The sequence below is a fragment of the Hesperophylax consimilis genome, unplaced genomic scaffold (genome assembly GCF_061612785.1).
Source record: "Hesperophylax consimilis isolate HC1 unplaced genomic scaffold, BYU_Hcon_1.0 scaffold_37, whole genome shotgun sequence".
NCBI classification, from domain to species: domain Eukaryota; kingdom Metazoa; phylum Arthropoda; class Insecta; order Trichoptera; family Limnephilidae; genus Hesperophylax; species Hesperophylax consimilis.
Window position 1 is genome coordinate 829,661 of NW_028301267.1, and position 7,887 is coordinate 837,547.

General features: G+C 34.0%; 1 non-coding gene across 1 annotated transcript; it reads right to left on the bottom strand.

Annotated features, from left to right (window-relative positions):
* Positions 1–7,226: 7,226 nt before the first annotated feature.
* On the bottom strand, positions 7,227–7,298 carry TRNAT-GGU (transfer RNA threonine (anticodon GGU)). Its single transcript has one exon. It is a non-coding gene; the product is annotated as a tRNA-Thr (tRNA).
* Positions 7,299–7,887: the final 589 nt, after the last annotated feature.

A 7,887-nucleotide genomic window follows, 5' to 3' on the forward strand; every position in this document is an offset into this window, starting at 1 on the left:
GCGAAGGTTAAGCCTGCCTCTATGAATGGCGAAACTAGCAAAATGGAGGGTACCCAAGAGGCTCTGGGCCTGCTCAAGTGACCACCTTCCTAGATTAATGTATTGTTTCAGTAAATTTGTTATTTTCGCTATTTTAGTTTGCGGGAGGCCTTTTAAGTCGTCCCTTGAATTCCATGAAATTCCCAAATATTCAATTTTCTGAACTGGACACAGAGTGGATTTACTGAATTGTATTATCCACCCAAGAGTTTGTAACATTGAAATAGTTTCGAATGTATGCATTTTCAATATATTCTCATTTTGATGTACTATCAAAAAATCATCTAAGTAAACAATTATTCTGAGACCTTTGTCTCTTAATTTTTGCGCTATCCAATTGGTAAGTGAAGCAAAAACCTTTGGAGCTGAGGCTAGTCCAAAAGGCAAACATGTCATTTGAAGCAGTTCTCCATTAAAAATCAGTCTCAAAAAACGGCGATGATTCTCATGAATTGAAAGATGAAAGTAGGCTTGAGAAAGGTCCACTTTAACCATCCAGTCGCCTGGTTGAATAAATGTTGCAACCTTATTAACATTAATAAGTCTGAATTTGCTAATAGCTAAGAAATTGTTCAAACGACGAAGGTTGAAGACCGGCCTAAATGACCCGTCTTGCTTCGGTATGAGAAACATCCGTGACAGAAAGGAAGGCGATATTGAAGCTGATTCCAATATCTTTTCCTTTTTCATTTTGTCTATTTGTCGTGTCATTTCGTCTGTGATTTGGGTTTTATAAGTTGAGCTTACCGTGTCTGCCACTATACTTAGAGGGGGTTTCTGCCGAAAGGGTAGCTTGTACCCTCGCAACATGGTTAGCAGTGTTGGTGGTGCTTCTAATTGCGGCGAGCGCAGAGGAATTACCAGAAAATGACGAAATTGATGTGGAGCAATTAATCTCGCTGATGCACAGGAGGCCTCCCCTGTGGGACAAGTTTGATCAAAAGTACCACGACAGAATATTAAAGGCGAGATTGTGGGAGGAAATATATCAAAACTTATATTTTAATTGGGAACACTGCATCAATGCCGAAAGAAAACAAAAAGGTAAGTAAATTTTTTTTTTTTTTTTTTTAAGTTTTCTTTATTCATTGGATTTTTGTTACATGCATTGTGGGATTTTTCGACCACCATGCTAGGCACATGCCCGTGTTATGGTAGTCGAAATACTTTATTTATTTATTTACACATCTTTAGGTAAAGTATATAGTACGTATGCGGCATGTAAGTAGAATTAAAATGGCCGGCTTCAATCGAAGTGCGATATGCGGGGATACGGCGTCATCCATATTTTTTGAAAATAAGTATCGTTAATTTTTCTCGGTCTTTGTGTAGGTATAGGGTAGATGTTTAGATATTTATATTCTTTCATATTGCCATGAAATTGACCCTTTCGATGAATCAAAATATTCTGCAAAATATTGTCTGTTTTCAATGCTGGATATTCTAGATCTCACAGGACTAGGGCGCAAACTTTGTAACTCTGTCCCATACAATCTGTCGCTAAACCGAATTCCATCATGTTTGCGAACGTAATTATGTAAAATGCAACACGCTTTAATTATTTGGTCACAAGTTGTAAGTTTTACATCTAAAGCTCGATGTAAAATTCTCCATTTATTAGTAAGTATGCCAAATGTGCATTCTACAAATCTTCTTGCTAGCGTGAGTCGGTAATTAAAAACTCTTTGATTTACAGACAGGTTTCTTCTAGGGTATGGTCTCAATATGTGTTCTGAGAGAGCGAACGCTTCGTCTCCAACAAAGACATAAGGCATTTTTTTCCCATTTTCATCATTTGGCAGGCAATTTGGTGATGGAAGTAATAACTGACCACCTTCAAGCTTCTTCCCAAATGCAGAATTTTTAAAAATCGTAGAGTCACTACCGCTGCCGTAAGCACCTATGTCAACACTGATAAAACTATAATTTGCATCAGCAACCGCCATCAAAACTAAGGAATGATATTTTTTGTAATTATAAAATTCAGAACCGGCGCCGTTAGGCTTTTCGCACCTTATATGCTTTCCATCCACCGCTCCCAAGCAGTGTGGAAAATGGGTTCTTTTATAGAAAATTTCGGCAGTATGGGACCAAGTTCTTTCATCAGGTTCTGGCATGTATGAAGGTTGTAAGCATGACCATAGGTGTTTACACGTGTCTTCTATAATTTCGCCAATTGTAGAGATACCAATTAAATATTCATAATATAGCGAATGGTAGCTATTTCCTGAAGCCAAGTACCTGCAACAGTCGTAAAAAATATGTAAAACCAATAATATAATAAATATAATATGAAAAATTAACGCAAAATTAAATATCTATAAATGTATATATATATATATATATATATATATATATATATATATATATATATATATAAATCCCGCTACCGATGTGGCGACCTTTCACTTCGCATCCTTTTGACTACCACCGCTTATTGTAGGTTTAGAAACAAAAACGCTGTGAATGTTCACTTATATATAGTTATAGAATAAAGTGATCGTAACAGAATTTGCCATAAATCGTGTTTTAAGGGTATTCATATTTTTGCAAGGTACATACATTTTAGAGTCTTTTGGACACCCTCTCATATTGCTGCCCTTTTGGTAACCGCATATATCTTACGAATATCACAGTACATTACGTTTTTAATAAGGCGTCCGTTCATTACGAACATTTAACGACTTCCGTATATTCCCGTATGCCATACGTTTATATTCCGATGCTTTCAGAATCCTTTTAATTTGGTCTTGATTTGGCACCGGTGTATATCCTATGTATATAACGATACGCTGTCATTGAAAAGACGAGTCCATACAAACAAAGGTTAATTTGACGACATAATACATTAATTTAATTTGCTTGTCTAGAATGATGCAAATTTAATTTTAAAAGAATAGCATTCCGAAAATTCAAAATGGTGGACGATTTTATGATACATTTTATATTAGAAATAACAGAAAATAACGTAATTATCTCCCTTCACGTCTGTCAAAATTGACTAACGATTTTGGCTTGTATTTTAACGAACCGCTTTGGCTCTAGCGTTATGTTTGTCACCAATAAGTATTCTGACTTAGTAGCTGCCTTTCTACGATGGACGACAATTGCGAAAAGGTTTATTTCTTAAAAGAAAGATAATCATTCTCGGATTTCGTAAAACCTATCACTATTTAAAAATCTCCTACTATCGTCATTATAAGCGGCAGATGTTGGTTGCTTATTCAGTGATGGAGGACTTAGCCAGCCAATGAAACCAGCCAGGCCTTGACTGGGTGGGAACAAATGGTATTAGCCAAATGAATTAAATTCACTGACAGTGAAACCGTAAGGTTGGTAGAAAAGTAATTATTTTTCTATGCTTAGAAACAACAACGAAATTTTGCCAAATTTCATAGTTAGCGGCGGTCATCTCAAGTCAGGTCTCCAGCGACAAAATGTTTTCAAAACATCCGACAAAAACAAAAAGATTGGGACAGGGCCTATATATCCATCTACATGCATAATATATAAAGATGTTTGGTTTGGCTTTTTATACAAATCTACAGTTTTATTCCGATGTTGATGAAATTTTGCATACTTGACGATAAGAATAAAATAAAAATTACTACCTACATCCGAATTCTAACAATTGTGTGTAAAGCCCGGCTAATCTAATATAAATATGTTTCAAAATTTTATTTTAAAATCTGGGAACCTTTTTAAAATTAATCTCGCGATAAAGGCAAGATAATCTCTCTATATATCTAAACAACACAAAATCCGCATTAGTAAACTAATCATTTTCTCAACTTGTTTGGCGAACAATAAACTTATCACCGTAAATAAACAAGTTATTGTTTAGATAGAACTGAGTTGGATAAAATTATCACGTAATGGTCATATTATTATTAATTTGATTGATCCCCCTTATATTTATTGGAATCGGTTTCGTCAAAGCTAACAACATCTGACATTAGCGCCCTACCAAATGTTTGTTGGGCGATTGCAATTTTTTCTGATTTTAGATAAAACGATTTCGTTCATTGATATTAGTAATTATCACGAATATTATGTACCTACCTATTTTATGACTCTATTCTACCATTCTAACAAGAAAAAGAGTTGAGTTAGTAATTTCATAAACAATTGATTAAGTAAAGGGACCATCGTCCTACTCTCAATAATCATTTTTCTTTTCATTTAGGACATAATTTTTGTTTTAATTTCCGGCAAATAATCATATTATGATGGTCCGATGCTCTGAAAGGAACCCGTTTGCACAGCGCGGGTGTAAACTGTGCAACCTAAAGTTTAAGTTTAGACTTACGGATTTCAATACTTTTGTTTGTGTGAAAGCACTATGAAATAATACATGATTTTACTTCAATGACAAGCCATAGATTATTAAGATAAATGTAATGATTACATAATATAAGTACTACAATAATATCCTGTTATTATCATATAACGTCATTCGATGTGAATTATGCTGACAAATAATAATATCTTTTGCATTTATTTTGAAAAAAAGTTATCCATCTGTTATATAGTTGGCCATCTTCCTAATATATTTATATCTGTCGCATGATTATTAGCTTTTCTTTAATTTGTTTGTGGTCTCGTGCTCAACAAATTGTTTTATTTATTTTATGTGTAATAACACTTTTTCATAATAATATATGAAAATCACTGAGGATACGTGTTCAAAGAATAGCTGGAATGCTTATAATAATTTCGCTATCATCATAAATAACATGAATCTTCGTAGACTCTACCGGCTACCCAGATTTCAACTTGCCAATTAAAGAATATTGTACTATTATATCTATCTTTTACGTATTTTTGTTGTTTGTTTTTGGGGTGTTATGCCGTGTTGCGCTAACTCCTTCTTTAGCCGACGTTTCGGACAGCAATGCAGTGTCCATCATCAGGGCAGATCCGGTAGATCCGAAGATGTGTAAAAAAACTTTTTTTTTTACACATCTTCGGATCTACCGGATCTGCCCTGATGATGGACACTGCATTGCTGTCCGAAACGTCGGCTAAAGAAGGAGTTAGCGCAACACGGCATAACACCCCAAAAACAAACAACAAAAATGCTTTTGGCCGTGAGAATCTAAAAACTTACCTGATCTTTTACGTATCATATTTTATTTTTTATGTACTTTTTTTACACAGTTGTTATTATATTATGTACTTTAAACTTGTCATACTACTTTGCACAACTTAGGTACCTATAAAAACGTACCTAAATTTGTAAAAGACTTTATTGTGTGGCATTTAAAAAAAACAACATAAGATGAAATAAATGATCTGTCTTTGAAAAAATATTAATGTCACGTGATATTTTAAGATATAATAAACGAATAATCTTGCCATAAGCTAGTTGTAATTTCAACAAGTCCTGGGAAAGGTTACTTGCTAATTCATCAGTTATGCTAATCCTGAAAATCCTCGAAGGGTGTCGTTGTAAGGATATGCCATAGTATCACCATACCATAGTTTCAGCGCCCATGAGGTGATTTTTCAAAATACGATGCTCTAAATATTATCCAATTATTATTATGCACTCTTAGGACCGGTTGTTTCGGAGAATTTGAATAATTCATCAAATTTCAACGCTCATTTTCAAGTTCTGTGAAAGATTTTTTCAAGTTCTGTTTTTATTTCAGTTTTGTCAAGCAACTAGCCTACAATCATATAGTAACAGAACTTGAATAGGACTTTCACAGAACCCGAAAATGAACGTTGAAATTTGATGAATTGTTCAAATTCTCCGAAACAACCCGTCCTTAGTGTACACTGTTCACACTTAAGCAAGTAGGAACTACCTACCTAGTAAAAAAAATATTTTGATTATTTGTAGAGTGTTTGTGAAAAACCACTTCAAGGGCCTAAGATATAACTTATTGCAGGAAAAAAATGTTTACTTTACTTAAACCCATTTTTTACATTGAGGCCCTGAGGAATATAATTTACTTCTGGGCCTGAACATGTCTTTTTGAGGAGAGGAAAGACTGTACATGGGTATTAAAGAGACCCATGATGCATGAGGGAGGAAAAACAGAGGCCGGCAAATCATTCCACAATTACTAAAATAATGTATTGATCAATAGATTAATCAGTAGATATATACACAATGCAATTTGCATACGTAAAATATTTCTCATGTATAACAATAAACACATTAGAGAATACAGGTAGGTATACGAACCAAGTTTTGAGGTTATTTAGAGTAATTAAATATATATACTGTTTTTACAATATTATTCAATAGAAAAATTCCTATTGTCATGCTATGCTATGCTTGAAAATCTATTCTGCAGTTTGGTATCTTGAACAATTCGTGTCATGATGACGACTACCTACTGCTCAAGTTTTCAGGCACGTAAATGTCGAAGCATTCCAAGAGTAATAGGCTATCAAATAGAATACGCACTACTTTATTAAAACTAAGTATTGCAAGATATGTATGACGATTTTTTCAATTTTTTTCAATGTACCTACCTGCCCAGCTGCCTACCTACCTAATTAAAGTCAACTCTTTCTTCGGATATTTCCTTAACCTCATCTGTATGATTGGTGGTTGGCTGAGTGTTTTACACCCGCAGAGGGGAGGTTTTCCTTGAGCAGTTAGAGACAAGAGTTTAAGTTCAAAGTGTCGCTTATGGGTGGATTCATTAAGTCTGAACTGTACGCGGCATTGCACAGTGCTGAAATCCCATACATGAATAGGTACAAAATTAAAAATGGAAACACAAATTGTCGCATAAATAAATAACACTCCAGCAGGTTTGGTGACTAGTGCATGGCGCTAATTAGCAAAGAACTATTTCTCAAAAATAATCTTAGGTAACTATGACAAGGTAATTAGACAATAGTAAAAGTTAGGTTGCTTAACCATTTATTTTACAAAATTCAGAGTTCGAGCATCAGTGTACTTATATTAATATTTGTTTTTTATATTTAGTTTTTGAGTATGGAGGCTACTAACAAAGAATACCCATATTATTAACTAAGACTACCAAAACATTAACCAAGATTAACTTAGATAAACCAAGATAAACTAAGATTAATCAAGTTTAACCGATAATAACCATGATTAAAGAAGATTTTTGTAAACCTCTCGGTTACAAATTATTATAAGCAATATTATTGTAAGAGAAAAAACTTACAAATTGAAAAAGCTCCCGAGAAAAAATACATGTCACCAATGGGACTCGAACCCACGGCCTTCTGATTACCGGTCGGCAGCTCTACCACTGAACTATGGCGGCTTATTTAATACCCACCAAATTAGTCAATTAATCAAGACATATATCTCGACGCCCTTAAGTGGGAGAATTAAGCACTTATAATTCCTTTACCTACAAAAATGAAGTTGGTTTTTTCAGGTAAGAAAAAAATTAATAAGCAATAATTTTGCTTGCAGAACACTTAGTACACATTGACTAATTTTGCGGGTATTAAATAAGCCGCCATAGCTCAGAAGTAGAGCTGCTGACCGGTAATCAGAAGGCCGTGGGTTCGAGTCCCATTGGCAGCATGTCACTTTATAGGTGACGTTTCGATAGATAATTTTGCCTTAACTCACTTACGGTAAAAAAAACTTCCAAGTGTAACCGCAGCCTTACAATAATTATTGCTTATAATAATTTGCAATCCTTTGTGCTATGCATAAACCTTACCTTATAAACATTAAGTTAATTCAAAAGAAAATTAATAACCTCTCTGTTTGCTGTGTTATTTTAATTTTTGTTTGTTGTATTTGTTTATCTAATATAGTTTTATTTTTATTATTACTAACTTTACTTTGTTTTAAAACTTTCTGTGATGTTAATATTGTACTACCTACATGTAAAACCC